This window comes from Pavona decussata, unplaced genomic scaffold (genome assembly GCF_977016875.1).
Source record: "Pavona decussata unplaced genomic scaffold, jaPavDecu1.1 SCAFFOLD_92, whole genome shotgun sequence".
In the NCBI taxonomy this organism is placed as follows: domain Eukaryota; kingdom Metazoa; phylum Cnidaria; class Anthozoa; order Scleractinia; family Agariciidae; genus Pavona; species Pavona decussata.
The window spans coordinates 4844571-4863249 of record NW_028145509.1 but is presented as its reverse complement, the minus strand read 5'-3'; the positions used below and the strand labels follow the sequence as shown (position 1 = coordinate 4863249).

The 18679-nt window shown below is 37.5% G+C and overlaps 1 protein-coding gene across 5 annotated transcripts in view; it reads left to right on the top strand.

Annotated features, from left to right (window-relative positions):
- The window catches only part of LOC146474020 (protein Wnt-4-like), a 40217-nt gene that overhangs the window by 2956 nt on the left and 18582 nt on the right, over nucleotides 1–18679 (top strand). Inside the window, exons 1-2 of one of the 5 annotated variants that reach the window (XM_085118045.1) lie at nucleotides 5336–5350; nucleotides 11061–11264. The exons of 1 other annotated variant lie outside the window; for it this stretch is intronic. The gene's annotated coding sequence lies outside the window, so the exon portion shown is untranslated. Of the gene's footprint in view, nucleotides 1–5335; nucleotides 5351–9766; nucleotides 11265–14050; nucleotides 14127–18679 lie in introns of those variants that run through there. 3 more of the 5 variants (XM_085118043.1, XM_085118044.1, XM_085118048.1) reach the window with 3 other exon arrangements.

Genomic DNA, 18679 nt, shown 5'->3' with positions numbered 1-18679 from the left:
CACTGTCTCTCTTTTTTTTTTTTTTTTTTCGTATTTTGTCGTAGCTTCCGATCACTTCAGTGTACCCATCCAGCTATGTTTCATTAGTAGCGTTGCTTTTTGCACTAGAAAAACACTCGTATAAAGTTCTCTTCCTTTGTTAACTTGTTTCATTCTTCACACCTTCTTAATCAGCCCAAGACGCTAAAAGATTGTTGCCCTAAGATTGTTCATTCCTGCGATAATGGCGTAAAGGGTTTACCCCGGTCACCTAACCCATCAGCTACTTAAAGCTTGGGGTGACAAGATTGTTTTACAAGCCTGTCGATGCTTCTTTTAGGAACGAATATTTCTTTCTGATAAGCATAAATTAAGTGCGTCCTCGACTACTGGCCTTCCAATCCGAAAAAAATTCTAATACATTCACATGTATGCACTAAGCCAATTTGTATAACGAAACAACAACAACAAAAAAAAAACCGAGATGAAGCCTTTTTGGCAATCCATATGCTGAAAACCTGCGAAGAAGAAAATCAAGGGTTTGGTCACCAAGACTCTGACAGGACTTTTATCCAGAAGTTAGACTATGAGATCACGGCCGTTTATGCGAGAGAAATGAGCCGCGTGTTCTGAGCCAGCCAAGTCGCGAACTTACCATATGAATGCGTGGGAAAATGACAATATAGGTCGTGACTTAGCCAAACCTCGGCTTAGGTAAGCCTAACCTTTGTATAAACAGCTTAATTCGCAGTTTAAGCCGCGGGCTATAAACAGCCCTTTTGTCGGTTTCCTAGATAAGTAGGCATACGGGGCCTTTCAACATTGTCTTTTGCCGGTTTAGCCAGAAATCGCAGCCGTTCTAAGAACATAGACCCCAGAGAAGGTTCTTCACAATTCGTCCTCAGTAAAACTGTAGAGGCTGTGGTTTCATATTGCATACCTATCCTCCCGCATTCACAATTTAACAGACCACAGTAAAAAAAAAGAAAAAATGTCTGCCTTTCTCAATTTCATTATCTTGAATCGGCAAAAACCGCTGTTAAGACAACATATTATGGTATGCCACAAAAATGTTAATGGCGGATAATTTCAAGTTTGTGGTTGTGCATTATTGTAAGTGAATATTTGAAGTACTCAGTACATTTGAACTGCGCATGACTTAGGTTAAAAATGTCTCCACTGAACATTTCCCAGTCGGTAAGAGGGCTTTTTTTCTTTCAAGGCCCAAAGCTTTTTAATACTTAGTTCTGAGATCACTAGCTCTACATCTCTCGCGTCCTTCAAGAAAAAAAAAAAAAAAAAAAAAAAAAAAAAAACGTTCAAAGATTTCTTTAACATACAATTTGTTCGCCGATCTTCTGCCTCTTGTTCATCCATAGTTAAAGTACCTGATCATCCACTTTTTGTGAGGAAAAACCTAATTTCATATACAGTAAGTCTCGGGGTTTGTTTAGATTTCCTCGCCAATTTGTTGTTGTTGTTGTTGTAGTTTGTTTGTTTGTTTTTGTTTTGTTTTCGACTCGAAAACCTGTATTTTTTTATTGCATTTTGTAATGTGTGTAGCAAGGCAAAAATTAAAAAAAAAAAAAAAAAAAAAAAAAAAAAAAGAAGAAGAAGAAAAAAAAAGAATGAACTGTGATGAAAAGAATAATTAATTTTCTTAAGTGAAAGGTCACTTCAAAGGGAGGGACCGGTTTTGGGGGGAAATGGAAATCGGATTTCGTTTTTTTTTTTTTTTCTCACGAAAATCCACAAACAGGTGTCATGAATCGCCAAAGAATCCATGCAGACTACAGACTTCAGACTTGTTAAAACTACAGCGCGATTTTGGAGACTTATGCCAAAAATGTACATTGGACATAAGCGGTTTTAACAGTAAATTTACACGTCCCTCGATCCAAAGGCCACCATTTTGAATCTCTCGTATCTTGTCACGATCTCGCATTACAGAAAATTCAGGTAAGATTTTCAATGCGCTTTTTTTCTAAAAGTCTTGCCAGTTGAATTGACAAAGCTATTAGCATCCAGGATAACTTCATTGCGTACCAGGTTAGTGATCAATGCTTGAGCACAGAAACGAGCGAACATTTTTTGTTGTTGATCAGAGTATTTCTAGGCCATTGGTCGAGAGCAATACTGTCTACTTTAGTACAATTACATTCCTACACGCCTTCATTGTTTAGGTTATGTTCCAGATCCATACTATCGACATACAGTTGCTACGTTATATAGCAGAAATAGAAATAGCGCAATAAAAAGGCAAATGAGGGCAACTGACGACAAAGGCGGAAGCTGTTCGTTGGTCGAGAGTCACGTAGCTTGAATAAGTGTTTTCTAAATGATACTTTTTTCGAATTTTTTTTTTTTATTATTATTATTTTTTTATGGTGAAGAATCCATATGATATGGGATCAAGAATCAGTTGTCGGATTCTCCCACAGATAAGAAATATTTGCTTGCGGAATAAGACCAACTGGGGTATGTAAATTCAATATCGCGTCGGAATGTCCAAAGATTCGATTCACTTCCCTGAAGTTTGAGCTAAACAATCCAAACTGTGTTAAGCTTCAGACTAGGATTAAAATGCTAAAATTGTATTAAGCTTGGAGAGGTGCTTATGGCGGATTATACGCAGACCTTTATGGCCCGGCATTTCAGAATGGAACATAGTTTGGAAGCTAGCTGTGCTTCTTTGCTTTGAGTTCAGATAAGTTTACTCTGGAATTTCGGAAGCCGTATTCGATTTTACTAATTTTCTTGAATCACGTCAGTCGCGGCCAGAAATCTCGAGTGACCAAAGTGGGCGAAAAAAATTGTGATTTCTTCCATATCTGTAAGTTTACATGCCCCGGCTCTCGGTTTGTTGGTTTGTTTGTTTGTTTGTTTGCTTGTGTGTTTTTTCGTTTCTTTTTTACTACTTCATCTAGGTAACTAACATACAGCTATTTCAATTAACCTTGTCGGATATTAAGCCTCGGTCAAGCTTACCCGAGAACAGCGAAGGGTACCGTAGTATAGGTAGCTTTAAACCTTTACCATTCAGTTGTAATTTCACGGTCGTCGCGAAATTACAACCGAATTGTGAAGGTTTAAAGCTACCTACGCTACCTTTTGGTGTTGTCGGGTAAGCTTGAGGCTTTCACGAATATCCGACAACGTTAATTGAAGTAGCTGTATAACTAAGTGAAAGCTTGTATGGTACAAAACCCATCATTACTGCATGGTCCTAATAACTGCTTTTCGAATTTAATACTAATAAATTACATTACAATAAGGGAAACTTAAGTAGAAATAGAAAAAAACGAAAAAAAGGTTTTCAAGCAAAACAAAGAAAGTGGAATTTTACTAGATCGAGTCAATTGCCCGTTGCGTTTGGTTTATATACGTTTGACGATGGGTGGAAATGATTCCTGAAGAGTTTTTTGCGTCACTCAGTATCATGCATCTCAAATGTATGCTGGCTTACTCTTTAAAAATGGTTGATCCCCTAGAGGAATACAGCTTCATCTGTCTTCATTAACAGATAAGTATGTATACTGCATGTAGAAGTAGCATTGATAATAGAAAGGCGCTTTTAATTTTCGACGCGGTGTGTAACCATGCAGCCGCAGAAAGAGACAAGTAATAACTGCTGATGCTACTATTAGTTGAATCATTGAATCATCATAACTGGAATCGCCAAGGAAAACACGACTTCTAAGTGTGAGAATTGAAGAAAAGTTGTAATAGAGTCAGTGAACGATAAATGCTACACTGAATATCCTGACCACGCGGCCAAAAAACAATTGGATTGGCTCTGCAGGGATTGAAACCACTACATTAAGGTAACTAGTCCACTGCTCTGCCATCCAAGCTACACAGCCATATCACTGAGGATCATTCCAATGTGTTATAGAGTGAAGCAAGCGAACATGAAATACCGTTTCTTTTTTAGTTAGCCAGACGTGATTTTCGAATGAGTCCTGTGGATAAGGTTATAAAGATTTGTACCTCAGTGCTTGTCGGCTCACTAGATGTTGTTCTCCCCTTGTTTTGTTTTGTTTGTTTACTTTCACGTTTGTTACTGAATTTCAACCGAAAAGAAAACTCGGAAGTAGAAAAGGAGAACTGAAATTGCACCGATGGCGTCTCAAAGCCACGAAAAAAATTCATTGACACTGGAATGAGCGGTATCAGAGTTTCATGACAGCTGACGTGGCTCTCACTGAATTGGAAGAAAATAATTGGGCGGTCAAAGCAAACATATCATAAACTTGAATAGTAAAACAAAAGGTTTACTTGAAAGGCCTTTCTTCAATTTGTATTCCTCTGTGTAAATGATCAACTGTACTCTGACTACTGTAGTGGATTGCAAACAACCCAGTCATCAATTCTTGACAGAAAATACATGTCTTAGAAATTGTGATCTGTCTAAATATATGTGGAGTGAGTATCATTAACGCGATTTGTAAATAGGATTAACAAGATTGCATTTTGGTCAGTACATTTTTTTTCTTTAATGCAAGAACGTCTAACTTTGGGAATGAGGCTGAACGTTCTCATTTTTTTTTTTTTTGGCAATTTGAGCCTGAAAAAGTTGTTTTAAGTTACCTGTCACAGCATTTCCATAAATCTATGCGGACGTGACCAAGAGGGTTTATTGGACTGTATAGAATAAAGTTTTACATGTATTATTTTGTCCGTATTTATACTGTTCATTTTAAGACCTTTCGGTCAAAATAAAAAATGTCGTTAACTGACTCTCAGCCTGGGTAATCAGTATATTCTTCCATTTTAGTTAATCTCAGCCTCAACGTTCTTCTACTACTACTACTACTACTACTACTACTACTACTACTACTACTACTACTACTACTACTACTACTACTACTACTACTACTACTACTACTACTACTGCTACTGCTACTGCTGCTGCTGCTGCTGCTGCTGCTGCTGCTGCTGCTGCTACTACTACTGATAGTAATAATAATAATAATAATAATAATAATAATAATAATAATAATAATAATAATAATAATAATTCCCGCCAATTCCAAAAGTGCTAAAATGCTTCATGTCTCTTACATCATTGTAAAGAGAACGCCAGAAATGCAACCGATTAAGGGGACACGTGCCTTTGATATCTGTTAGCTAACTGCTTGAGGAGAGTGTCGTATCGTCATGATAACCAGCTACAATCTTGGACAGATCAAATAAAAAATTAAGACCACCCCTCCCCCCCCCCTCCCCCATTTCAATGATAAAAAAATGGCGCGTTTTGCTTAGCGCGCGAATTCATCATTGAATTTGGGGGGAGGCGGGGTTTAATTTTTCATTTTAATCTGTCCAAGTTTGTAGCTGGGAAGCAAAGCCTTCTGTGAAGTTGTTCCAGGTAGGCCCAAAATAATATCTAACTTTACCCTGCAATATCCATACAAGCAATTTCGAGAGTACTGTAAAAAGATACAGGTTGGGCTGTTAATGTTATTCAATAACAATTACTTCGGCTCTAAAGAGTGAAGAGCCATTTGTGAATCGTTGTTTCGTCTAAACTGATTATGTTTCGCTCAGTTCTCAACTTATCTATAAGGAATCAACTAACCTGAACTGAGCTCAATACAAGCTCAAACAACTGAACTAACTTGCCTTTGTCTTCATGTGGCAGCATGTAATAAGTAGCAAGGGACTTAATGGATTTCCGGGACTCATCCGATTTCTTAAGTTTACAGGCGATCAGGCAGCCAGGCGTTAACAAAGTAATGAAGTAGGGGCAAAAAGGTTCAGGAAATCCAGCTTCTGTTGATGTGATACAAAATATTAATAGCACACAACAACAAATCTCTTTTTGATCCGATATTGGATAGGGTTTCAGACGAACCTGCGGTCTAATCGGGAGACTTCAATCTTCCCAAGCCAAAAAGCTGAACGTTGCTGTTGTAAATAATGTCGACCTGAGAAGGCAATCACAGTGATTCGACAGATATTTATCTACTCAAAAACGCCGTCTCAAGCTCTGCTCTAAGTTATGTTTAAGTAACTGGCTCAAAGCTTTTGTATCATCAATATCAGTACACTCGGAAACGGAGTATTATTTCAAGTGGTCGGCAGTTTTTTTGCCATTGATACACTGTTTCAATTTTTTAAAGCAGGTCAGAGGGGAATATTCATGACGCACTTGTAAGAAGAGCGAAGTGTTTTCTTTATCTTACTACAGTATTATAATTTTACTTTTTTTAATCTCAGTAGTAACATGTTTTTCCGCAAAAAAAATGTCAGAGAAACAAGTGATTAATGCGCAATCTCTGAAAACGGTTTCAGCTAGAACTAATCATTTAGCAATTTAATACAGAAAAGCGTAATCTTTTTATTTTACATTAAACTGAATGCTAATCGTCACCAGACGAGACAGCTTCCAGCTTGAGCTATAAGGAGCTGAAAAGTTCACGCAAAGATATGAGATATGCATGTGTGGTTCACATGTGTGAGTGCTAAACACGCTGAGGCTCAGTTTTCTTTTCTGCTCTCAAGCCTGTACACGAAGATATCATTTGAGCTGCAAGTTTTCTCTTTATCTTCGCAATTTTGTCCTCGTTTATTGATCGACTCCGTCTGATTTCAGTGGATGAAGAAGGACAACTGCTGCCTTGTAACATTTGTTCCACAATTCATGCTTCGCCGGGGCAACAATTATGTGGGCTACTCGGTTTTGTAGAGACTCTTTCATGCGTACGGTTACAAATGAGTTTTGACATCTGGGTGGGATATCTTAAGCCAGCTAGTGTTCAGAGCAGAGGAAGCGACCATTTTGAACAAAATCCAACATCATGAGAGGAAATTGGATTAAATTTCGCAGTCGCCAATCGATTCCTAGCAGCACTTAGATGCTATAGCCTTGCATAACGTGTGATTTCGTCCCAGTACACGTGCTCCTGGAGCCAGCCACGTGTTATACTTATTATTCGACGGACACAAAAAAGATAACCAGTCAAAAGCCTGAGATACTTTGCCACTTCGATTGTTTGCCTGGCACTAAGAACTGGAGAAATAAATAAAAAAGAAAAAAAGAAAAAAAATCAACGCACCTGGTGCGGTTAAACTTTCTTTGAGAAGCAAATCAACTTTGAAGCAGTCGGATTATTGGCTTTCGCGTGTTGTGTTGCTAGCGATAACAAACCGATGACCACTGGCATGCATCAAGGTGAGTTTTTCACTTTTATAGTCTGGTCGGCAACTCAAACCTCCGGATAAAGCCAAAACCAATTGTCAAAAATTCACTAAAGAAGTTATTTGCGGTTTACAATGTATTTTATTGTCAATTGACACGTGCTTACTCTTCCATTCCTTTTGGTCTTTGACTTTATGCTTATAAATTACTCTTTTTGGTATAAATAGTCAGTAAATATTCTTAAAAAAGAAAAGAAAATGCAATCTTCCTGAACAGAAGAAAATGTCATACCTTATAACATGTCCAAATTCCTCTCAGACGGCTCTGTTAATCATCTTGACTGTAGTTTATTCATGTAGAAGGCTCCATTTTATTTCAATAGCTTTTTGGTAGCTTCTAAATATTTCCGCTAGTTTTTACGCACGCATGACCAAACTAAATTGTCAATGTTTTGTTGTTATTGCATTAGGAGTGTGTAAGAAGGTGATTGAGTTGAGGGGGACTTATGGAAGAGGACCACGCCCCTAATACGCCTATCATCCCCCTATCCTGTTTTGTAAGGCACATAAATGGATGGGCAAGCAACATTTTGAACATTTGAACTCCAAGTTCCGAGTGCAATAGACTTGACGGCGTCTAAGATAAGCCGATGAGTCAATTTTATTTCTTTAAGTGCTTAAGGGAATGTGCATGACACGCGTCCTTCTTCATAATACATCTCTCCGGTTTCGGACATCTTGAAAACTTACCACACAAAGTCGCTTACGCAAGATATGATAACCAACATCATATCACTTAGAAAAACGTTCTCGATTTTCCAAGGGATTAAAATACTTATGCTGGCACGAGTTTGGTGCATCAGACATCGTTTAGTCTTATCAGCTTGTGTACGACCATGCACAAATTAAGCGGAAAATTGAGATAGAGCAATTACAGTTTGAATGGAATAAACATGTGTAGTTCACTTTACATATCTTTACGTTTTGAGATAACCAATACTTTGTCAAGCATAACAAAGGTTATCAAGTTTACCTACCTCAACGCCAACAGCAGACTGATTGATTCTTCTTCAAATTTAGGTAACTCAAGCCTAACTCACGATTTTCGTGCAGGTGTGGAGTTACGGGGAGGGAGGGAGTACAGCCATTTGAGATACTAGCTCCTACTCCTCCACAAAGGGCAACGCCCATCTCTTGTGTGATAAGCACCCTTTGGTTAATTTAATGAAGCGTATTGGATTGAAACGTTATTATTTGAAGTTAGATACATGCATCACTTTATTTACCCTCACTACTTATGGGGTATTCGAAGCAATTATTAAATTCTAGCCCTTTAAAGAAGTCCCATGTCAGTTAGACAAACTTGTGCCTTCAGTGTTCACTTTAGCAATTAAAAAAAGTAAAATAAAAGATGGTTGTTATCGCAAGCAAATGATGACACAATGAAATAGATATGCGTTACTAATCAGCCTGACAAGATCAGTTTTGCACACAAAAAAATATCAATTTGTTATCTCCAACCCACGCTTCCTTGTACAGAGACTAAAATATTGAAGCTTTCTTTAAATCATTCAACAGCGATAATTGCACAGCTAGACAAACCATCAAGCTTCTTAGTGCATGCTGTAAGCGCGATAAGCATGATTGGTCAGCCAAATGCTTAGCATCCTTGTGAAGATAATGATAATTGCGATAACCGAAATCTGACGGGGTTACGGAGTGATTGAAAATTCATGTGTAAAGCTTACGTTCGAGATATTTCGTAAAACAATGGCCAATTCACACTACGTAGATTCTTCAAATCTTTTTCGTTTGCAACATGGTTTTATTAGACCAAGGAATCAAATTAACAATATGTACGTACGTGAAACAGATTTTGAAATCGTTGCACTAACTGATGCCAACAAGGAAGGGTAGATATTGTTCATTTAAGCGACTTAAAATTTGATTTGAGTAACACAGAGTCCTTTAACCTTGCAAAACATAATGGTTTAAACGATTCCAACTTTCTGACCTGGACTGGTGTTCGTTGCGCTGTACCAAGTCATCTAAGAATTTGATGGCACGAAATTAAGAAAGATCATGTCAGATCACTGCAATTTAAAATCGGTGATAAAATTTTTGATCCAGCACTTAGCAAGTCTAGGGATTTCTACGGTTTGCTTATATCCTGTAAGACGACAGAGTCCAGAGGCTTCACAAAGTTGAAATCAAAATTTTCTATTGATGATGTGGAAACAAAAAAGGCCTTCTCATTACTACAGGATGTTTGTCCCATGCAGGATGTTAGTATGCAGGATGTTTGTCCAATGAACCTAGTTTAATGGCCTTACCTCCCACGAGACTCCTGTAGCTTAGTGGTAGAGCATCCGAACTAGTAATCGGAAGGTCTTAGGTTCGACTCCTGATAGGAGCACTCGGATTTTTTTCCGATTATGCCTGTGTCACTTTCTAGAATAACACATCATTCTCTTTCATTCACCAGGCTTGAAATATACCATCACATTTATTTTCACTTTATTGAGTTGTTCTTATGCAGGAAACAATTCACAACAGTCAGTCAAACAAGTGAACTTAATGAAAACGAAGCGTTTCTTGAACAACAGCAAAAATTCTAATTTTAACAGAGATTTTGCGAATAGTGTAAAAAAATAAATAAATAAAAAAAAGGAGGGATACTTACACCCTCCCTAAGCACATTGATAATTAGGCAACACCCACAAAGTTCTCTCCAATGACTTCACGCCAAGACTCATCTATTCGTTCAGACTGCACGTGTTGGCTGGCTTTCCACCTCATGGATGGTGGCCAAAAAGGAAATTATAAATAGTAACGATTTCCGAGTTCCTGTGCGTCTAAATGACTCTTTAACCTTAGGCTTTCAACTGAGTTTGAGGCAATCTCTGTATATGCTTTTGACACGATATATAATGAAATACTGAGAAGCAAAACGGCCTCACCTTTTTCCCCTTGTTTGTCTTTAAAATTTGAGAAGATTTGAGTATTAGCTTAAGCTGTAGGAACAAATCCAACTGAAAACCTTTCGTGAACCTGCATTCGACCTCCTAGCTACCCAGTGCGGTTGAGTATGTTTTTAAATTCGTCTTATAAACCGAGCTTAAGCCGGAAACCAGGAAATTTTGCTTTAATTTGCTTCGAAAAACGAAAATATGAGGCTTTTATTTAATTAACATGGCAAGTTCATCTCACAGAGTTTGTGACTGTAAATTATAAGCACCAACTGCGATGAGAGCAATTTTTTGGCAATGAGGAAAGCTTAAAACTGCTTTAACCTTCAATTGAATTCGCATGTGTCCAAGTTTTTGCAGACAGTTGAATAGAACTCCCTACCGTGCGATGAGAACAGTACTTAGTCTACTTATGCATAGGAATGCCATGCAGCACTTAGGTTGTACTGAGTGGGAAGCCTTAGCTAAACGTTCATCCGAGATCATGATCCTTGTCTGCTTCGCTGAAATCACTGGTTTGGTTTGATCTTACAAGTAAAAAAAAATCACAACAAAGAATTGAAAATGACGTTTTACGGGCATACGCTATGTAGAACAATCCGATGTTTGACCCTGTCGACGAAAATGGATCTGAAAGGATTCTGTTTTGCTCACAAGCCTGCCCTGCCCTTAAAGACTTGACCTGTGGACACATTTTCGTTTAATTCTCGTACTTTCTTCAACGTACTAGAGCAGAATGAAGATGCAAAAAAGATTAACGCAGTCAGAGAAATTTCAATTGCAGTGCCCCACACCGAGAAATGTTGTTGTATACTTGCGTAGGTGATTGTGCTGAGGGGATGTTCGCCATGGGAAGTGTCCAGACCTATTTCCTATCCACTGAAAGAGGCTGTGGTCACGTTGATTAAGATGTTATCAACCCAAGTTTGTTGATAAGTCAGGTCTCATTGGAACATTGTTTGTTTACAGGATTCTCTCGCCCAGTTCCGCTGAAGGTCCAGGGCCTGATAAAGAGCAGATATAAAAGGTTGTCTGCGAAGTGTCAGACTTGACTTTAGGAGCCATTCACGCAAGCAAACTTCAACTCCTTCAATTTGGAGAGCGTGCACAAGAAGTATTAACTGATCTCAGCGCGACAAAGCAGCAGCGAGGAGCTGTAAAGTTCACCAATTGGTAAAGTACTATCACTTCTTTGTTTGGCCTCGTGTTTGTTTGACAGTTTAGTCTCAGCAGATTTTGCACGTCGCGGAAATGACAGTTTTTATAAAGCGATTGCAAAAATGCTTAAGAAAGTAAGCGTAGTTATCGGGCTGAAAGCGTGCGGGTTTGCAAGAACGGGATTATCCGTTTTTAGCTGCGGGGAACACTTCAGCTCAAGAGGCAACAAGCAAGAATACCTTTCGAAGCACGCGATTCCACATCGATGGCGATCATCCAAACGTTTCGCGCAAAAATAGTTGTCACACCTTCGTCGACTTATCCTTTCGTGAGAACATCTCATGTGTTTCCATCCTGCGGCCTACGCCGGTATTTTTAAATAATCGGAAGTCGAAGCTTTTAGCAAGGTATTAAATGATTTAATGCCTCAAATTTCCTTTATCTCAGGCCAGTTTTAATGGCGGGAAATCATTAGATAACCTCTATTGTTTCAGTTGTTTTCCATTGAATCTTTGTTTTTGTATGCAGTGTTAAAGGCCTTCGACTTTGCCCAAATATCAAATAGCCTTGACTTCAAGTACAAGTCGTAACAGGGTTATGTTATTTCTTGCCTACTTTAGCTCTTTGTTTAAATCCACTGATTATTTACATTTTGGGGGATCTTGATAAAATTTATATTTAGAACCAAGATTTCTCATGTCAAATCAAATGCCCAATGCGGAGCTCACCAAATCAATTTACAAAATAACTTCCAGTTATATATATTTTAAGAAATTTGTGGTCTACGTTTATCAGGTCGTGTGATAAACAAATCTGTGGATTTAAACCACAGTTTATTCCCTCAATTTAGTTATAATAGCTACTATTATGACTATTGTCACACAGAATCGTTGAAATAAGATTTCAAGAACTGCCCAAGGGTATATTTGTTTTAGGTTATAGATATTATGTCGATGACAAAACAGTTGTTTTTAAATTATATCTTTTTGTAGCTCTCCATAATTGTCTCTTTATAAGTTTTTTTGTGTTATTTTCGAGCAAATTTGCAAGTTGATATCCAAAATGAATGGAGATGTGGTTTGAAAGCTCAGCACGACCTCTTCCAGCACGCGTCTTTTGAGAATATGAACAAGTAACTCACTGGTTTTACGAAAAGCGAAACATAATAACTTGCGTTTTGACGGCCATTTAACTGTTGACCTATTAATTCGACGATGTCGGTATTGATTGTACATTTTAATGGATGAATGCGATAGTGTTTTGATAATCTCACGAAACACCCGAATAATATTTTCATTTCAAATCTATTAGCCAAGACCACTAATACCACGTCACCATGTTTGTTGCACGTTGCTAACCTGAACCTCGCTTCGAGAATAAGTGCTACGATGATTGTTTACTGATTTAATATTGTGCCATATGAATTTCGAATTCATTGCTACATGTCACTACGCACGATGCCCCCGCCCTAAGACCTTGGAAGTCATAGCAATTGATCCGAAAAGTGACAGAATGTTTTATGTCAGTGACTGCATGAGTCTAATTTTTCCATTGCCTTTCTCCACTTGTTTACCATTTTTGGTTACACACTCCCTGTGTGCGATGACCGACAACTTAGACCGACAACTTAGTTAAGCCTTGTAAAAACAAAAAAAGATTAAATTAGCTCTAGTAAATCCTTATTTACTTGTCAACGAAATGCCCCCTGTACCGAACTTTACTTCATATTAGCAAGGTAAGGGCACGATAACGGAATTAGACCTGTTCTGATCTGGATAAATTTCGCCCTGAGAAATTAAGCTGTAGCTATGGACGCTAAGCCTTGTTTTTTCTATCGCAGTCGCGCTAAACTAACTCATAAACAGTGAAACCCCTTTCCGTTTTTCTTTCTGAAAGGTCAGGAAGGCGAGGTACGTTGTATTTTTCGTTTTACGTTTTTCTTCTTATTCGTCGTCTTCTTCCGTTTTTTTATTTATTTATCTATTTATTTATTTATTTATTTATTTATTTATTTAGTTTTTGGATTTTAGAATACTTCCAATCACGGTGATGAGCTATCGTGTAACCTTCCTTCTCACAGGGCATTTAATATATTAGCGGGCGTTCCATGAAATTAACGCGTATTTCGAAAATCCTCTTTAATTGAGTGGAATTTTAAAGCTTTTATAATTTGTTTACAATTTTCCAATTTCATTCCGGCTTTCAGCATTTTGTACAAGATAGATTTGAAAACCAAAGGATCATAATCAATTCAGATTCATTCTCAACTGAACATGCCCAATTGAAAGGTGAAATTTTTAACCAAATTAGGTCATCCCAAATGGTTTGAAACTAATTGCGAACATTATCTCACCTTAAAAAAAATGAAATATTCATCTTGTTACGACAAATCCCAGACTCCGACTCCAGACTCCCACAATGCCCCAAAGGCTGAGGGGCTGGGAGACTCCTGGCGAGATTGGCAATTTGCTACCTTCCGAATTGACACCGGCGAATTTCTGAGATTTTCTCTTCAGTTGAAAGCATAACAGTGGCATTGCAGCTAAGATAGTTTTGGTCGTGTATATCTTATAGTCATAAATGATAACAGAGCATTCCAGTAGAAAAAAAACCATTTTCATTGGTTTCAAACCAGTTTATTCTCTACTAGCGATTTCAGTTGGAACAATTTTTGGTATGTTTGGAGTCTGGAACTAAAATGTGCAACAAAATGGCCTTTGTCTTATTGTATATGCATTGTGGGCGTTTATGGAATTTTCCACGTTTTTCAAGGTAAAATATAAAGGTTACTGCAGCAGCGCACAGTCACTTTTTGCTCTGGTTCCTCCGGCAAACTGGCGGTTTAACTATCCACATTCCTTCTTACTGTGTTTGTCGGTAAGCTGTTTTGATCTTTTTGTAAATGTAGCTTGTAATCAGAAGCATTATTTATAGTCATACGTCTTTTGAGAAAGCTGGTAACGGCGTAGATCACATGACGAAACGCTGAATTTTGAGTTCTCCCCACAGACTAAGTCGTAACTTTTTAAAAATATCATCGCACTGAAATAACAAAAGGATTAGCAACGATGTCTTCATTAACGATACTCAAACCAACGTAAGTTACAACTATTGTGAGAGAGAAATTATTTAGTTTTTCGTATAACGCTCATGTTAATTTAGTAGGGCAATAATTTTAAGTCAGGAAAGACTTTCACAAGCGATGAGAAGGTAGTCCGTAGCCCCTTTCATTTCTAGCCGAAATAATTTGATTTATATGTTGTATGAAAATTAAACTTGAAGCATCTTTTCCATGGCAATTAAAAGACGATAACTCAGTAGAAACTTGTGCTTCACGGATTTTTCTTTGCTTTCCAAATTTCTTCACATAGGTCTATCCTTCATTAAGGTTTATTAAAATTGGATTTCGTAGATTAAATTAATTTTTGGCAAGCTCCTAAGTCGTGCTCGGCAATTTTTCCTTCAGTTTTAACTGGCTGAGAACAGGGCCCAGTTCAGTTGCTCAAAGTCCGATTAAGCTAATCCTCGATTAACGAAAATTTTGATTCAAGTTTAACTACTAAACAACAAAGATTTTTCAAAAAGATTTCTGTCCCTCATTTTTACTTTGACTTTTCTTTACTATTGGCTTAAAAGTACATTTAAAAATCAATTTTAACGAGCGAGCTGAAAACCTCGGTAAACTTTTAATTGTGGATTAGCGTTAACCGGCTTTCGAACAACCGGGCCCGGTGGCTCAGAGATTTAAGATACCAGTAAACCTCGTCTGGTTTTGGAATAACTGGCCTTACATTCTTTATTTGGTAATTATGCCTTTTCGTGCTGTATGATTTTGCTTACTTTAAACTGGGCCCGTTTGCTCGAAAGCCGATTAACGCTAATCCACGATTTAAAGTTAATCTGGGTTTTCATCTCTCTCGTAAAAAATAGTGTTAAAGGCTTATTTCAAGCTAATGGTAGAGAAAAGTCTGCGTCAAAACTGCTGGACTAAAATCTTTTGGAAAATTATTTATTAATTAGTAATTAAACTCGAATCAAAGTTCACGTTAACCCAAGATTAACTTAATCGAACTTTGAACAACTGGGCCCGGATTATTAGTCAGCCAGCTCGTAGTTATTTAAGACTCGTTAATATCACTAGAGGTGCTTTTTCATATATAAGCAATAATTTATTCTCGAGATCAATTCGTTTTGGCAAATCGCCATTTGAGAATACCTCATCCCTTCAATGGCTTAACGGATTGTCTGTAAAAGAAGATTTTGTTATACTTGAGAAGGAAAAATATAAACTCATTTAAGCTGGAATTACTGAAATTTAAACTGTACATTTTCAAAACTCGTGGTGAAGGGAGATTTGTGTACTTATGTATTAGTGGATAACAATCATTAATTGTCTTTATAATATTTGGATACATTGCCAAAACCAAAAAAAGGGATATTGACAAAATCAAAGCTCGTGGTATCAAATTTATTTAGCATACTTAGCAATTTTGTGTCAAAAAAGACGACAATTATAATTCAGTGCAAATCATATAAATTCCTTAAATTTAGTAGAAGTCGCTTGATCGTCCCTCACTGGGAAAAAAACAAATCGTTGGGTGAGTTTTCGCGAAAATCGAAACTTCAAACTTCAAACAATCTTGTCGACAATGGTGGATTTAGCGATTCAATTTTCATCAGTCCCAAAGGTAGGCGAGAAAAATGCAAAACCTGACGTGTATTATTACCCAGCAAACTATTGCAGGATCTTTTGTTAAATAAATGTTTATTCACGACATTTCAAAGTTGAGTGCACTCTACTCTTTCATAACTCCTCTAGTCTGGGTGCTGTAAAAAACTTAGTTCAGTTCCGACTCGCAGATGCTGGTTAAATGTTGTATAAGGGATATTGCCTTGGTGTAGTCGCAGCATTAATGGCAAAATAGTTAAACAAGGACAGTATTCGACAAGTTGATTGTTAGCTCATGTTTACTCTGAGTAACCCGCTTATACAGAAGATGGTTTGGAGACGTGACAATAATTTCAAACCGGAGGTAGCTTTGGATTAGCCACCTTCCTGGGCAAGGCAGTTTAATCAGGCTTTTGGTTGACTCATTTGTTGCAAAAAATTAATCAACAATTGCACAGGAATTCAAGCGTCAAAAATCAACTCGTATCATTACAGCTTAGGTATTTCCATTTCCCCCGACTATTTGAATTAAGACGATTTCACATTTATCTGAAAAAGAATTTTAAAAATGTTATTTTAAACACGGCTGACCTTATAAGGGGCAGAAGTTCCTAATACGTTTCCTTGATTTTTGAATTATTGAGACAGCAATCGTATTAAGAGCAAACTCAGTTAACGTCATTAACGCTGACGATTAAAATGCGAGAATTCGTAGTCTGATGAATTCCCGGGGTCGTTACTCAAAGTGCAGTTGGCTGGTATTTCACTCTTTTCTATGACTCAAATCTTTTGTGTTCTATTTTAAAAAATGCCTTTCCTTTCTCGGTATAAAGTGTATTTTCAGTCATGTCATCAAAGATCGTGCGTCAATGCTCTTTTTTAAGTCACCAATTAGCCTGTTGCCACACTCAGGGAAAAATGTCTCCGGAAAAGGGAAATGGAAACAGCCAGTAAAAAAAATAATTTACTATACATGTACGTGGTCTTGTTTCCCAGAATAACAGGGGGTCCAAATTTTTCTTCATCGAAGCCCAAACACTGTTTTAGGGGCCGTGATATGGTTGATGGTTGCAACAATTTAACAGCGTTTACATCACGTACTGTAATTCACTGCTTAAATCCACTCCATTCAATGAGACTTTAATTTACGTAAGTATTACTTTTATTATCAAAACGTTTTCGTTTCGCTATGCATGAGCGGAAATCTCGTTACGTTTTGTTGTGATTTTAACACTCTTTGCTGCTCAGTGCTTTGGAAAACGTCAAGCATAGAATTTACCTAGTTTTGCAAGGAATTTACCTATTAATATCTTTTTTGACAAATTATTCTTTGGGCCACGAAAATGGTTGTTAATCGCAACTGTTTTTATCAACTCTCGTTTCTCCATAGCATGCAGTGAAGCATCTGGTAACACGATCACAAATTTCCCTGTACAAGTCTTATTAGTTTTTTTTCGCGAGGGCAAAATTCAGCAAGCTCTCAACATGTCTGCCGGCTCATTCAAAAACTGGCGTACTTGCTTGTCCTTGAATGAACAAGGAAAATATTTTTCTTGTTTTTCTCGCGAGGGAAAAATTCAGCGGGTTCTCAACAAGTCTGCTCAATCCAAAACTGGCGTACTAGCTTGTCCTTAAATGAACAAGGAAAATATTTTCAAACATGAAGTTAACTGAAACTTCCTCGTAAAAATCACTCGTCAAGTAAAAAGTTCAAAGAAAATTTCTTCCACACACGGAGCAACTGAAATTGTCATCAAGGACAAAGTAAAGTGGGTGTAAGTACGTTATCGAGTCGCGATACGAAGCCAATTGCGATTTTGAGCGGGATGCGGAGACTTTTTTTGCATTGGCGACGTGTGAATAAGTTGTATTAGTCCGTATATATTGGGCTTTGTACTGTTGCTTCACGGCTCCACCCAATACAGAATCTATTTGTTTGTCCATGATACACAGACAACATTTTTTTTTATCTTCGTGTGCGACACGTAGCTTTGGTATCAATCTTCAAACGTTCCATCACGAATACTGTAAATAATTGGTTACGCCACTCACACTCTTTTTATCTGTGACAGATAAAGGCACTTGACTCCCTCAGCGTTAACTTAATGAAGTGTATAAAACGTTTTTTTTTTTTCCAGTGAAGAATTGGTCACGATCTATGCTAAAACATGCAATTTGATTGTTCTCGATCTCTATGTGCAATAGAAATCTCGATAGATTGATAAGGTATGAATTTTAAGATCGCCTTTGGCCCAACCATGTTTTTTCATATTGGAATTTCTTGAGTTTTATTTTTATCATACAGTTGAGACTTAAAAATATAATGCATTCTTAGTATTGTAACTCACAGATGTCTGCCGCGTTAAAAATAAAAGCCAGGAAATCCCAAAAATGTCCTCGCTAGCTGTTGTTGCGTCTATGAATCAAAGATTCCATGATAAAGTACGTTCCAAGACGGAATATTTTGACGCGAAGTCGAGACAAGAGTTCCGGTGTCGAGAGTAGACTGTTCCAGTTGCTGTGCTGGTATGATCGAATATCTTATAGCGTTAACATATCTCTGGGTTATACCCCAGGCAGCGTTAATGAATGCTTAACATTTGTCTTTATTCTTTTAGTCGCTGGCCTTTTTATGAAAATTACGGTCCTTATCGTTGTTGAGCTTTGTGCTTGCTGGGATCTGTGAGCTTTTATTTCGATTTGCGTCGTTCGTTTTTCACTCCATGCTATATATATTACACTAGAGGTTCCATGTTAGGAG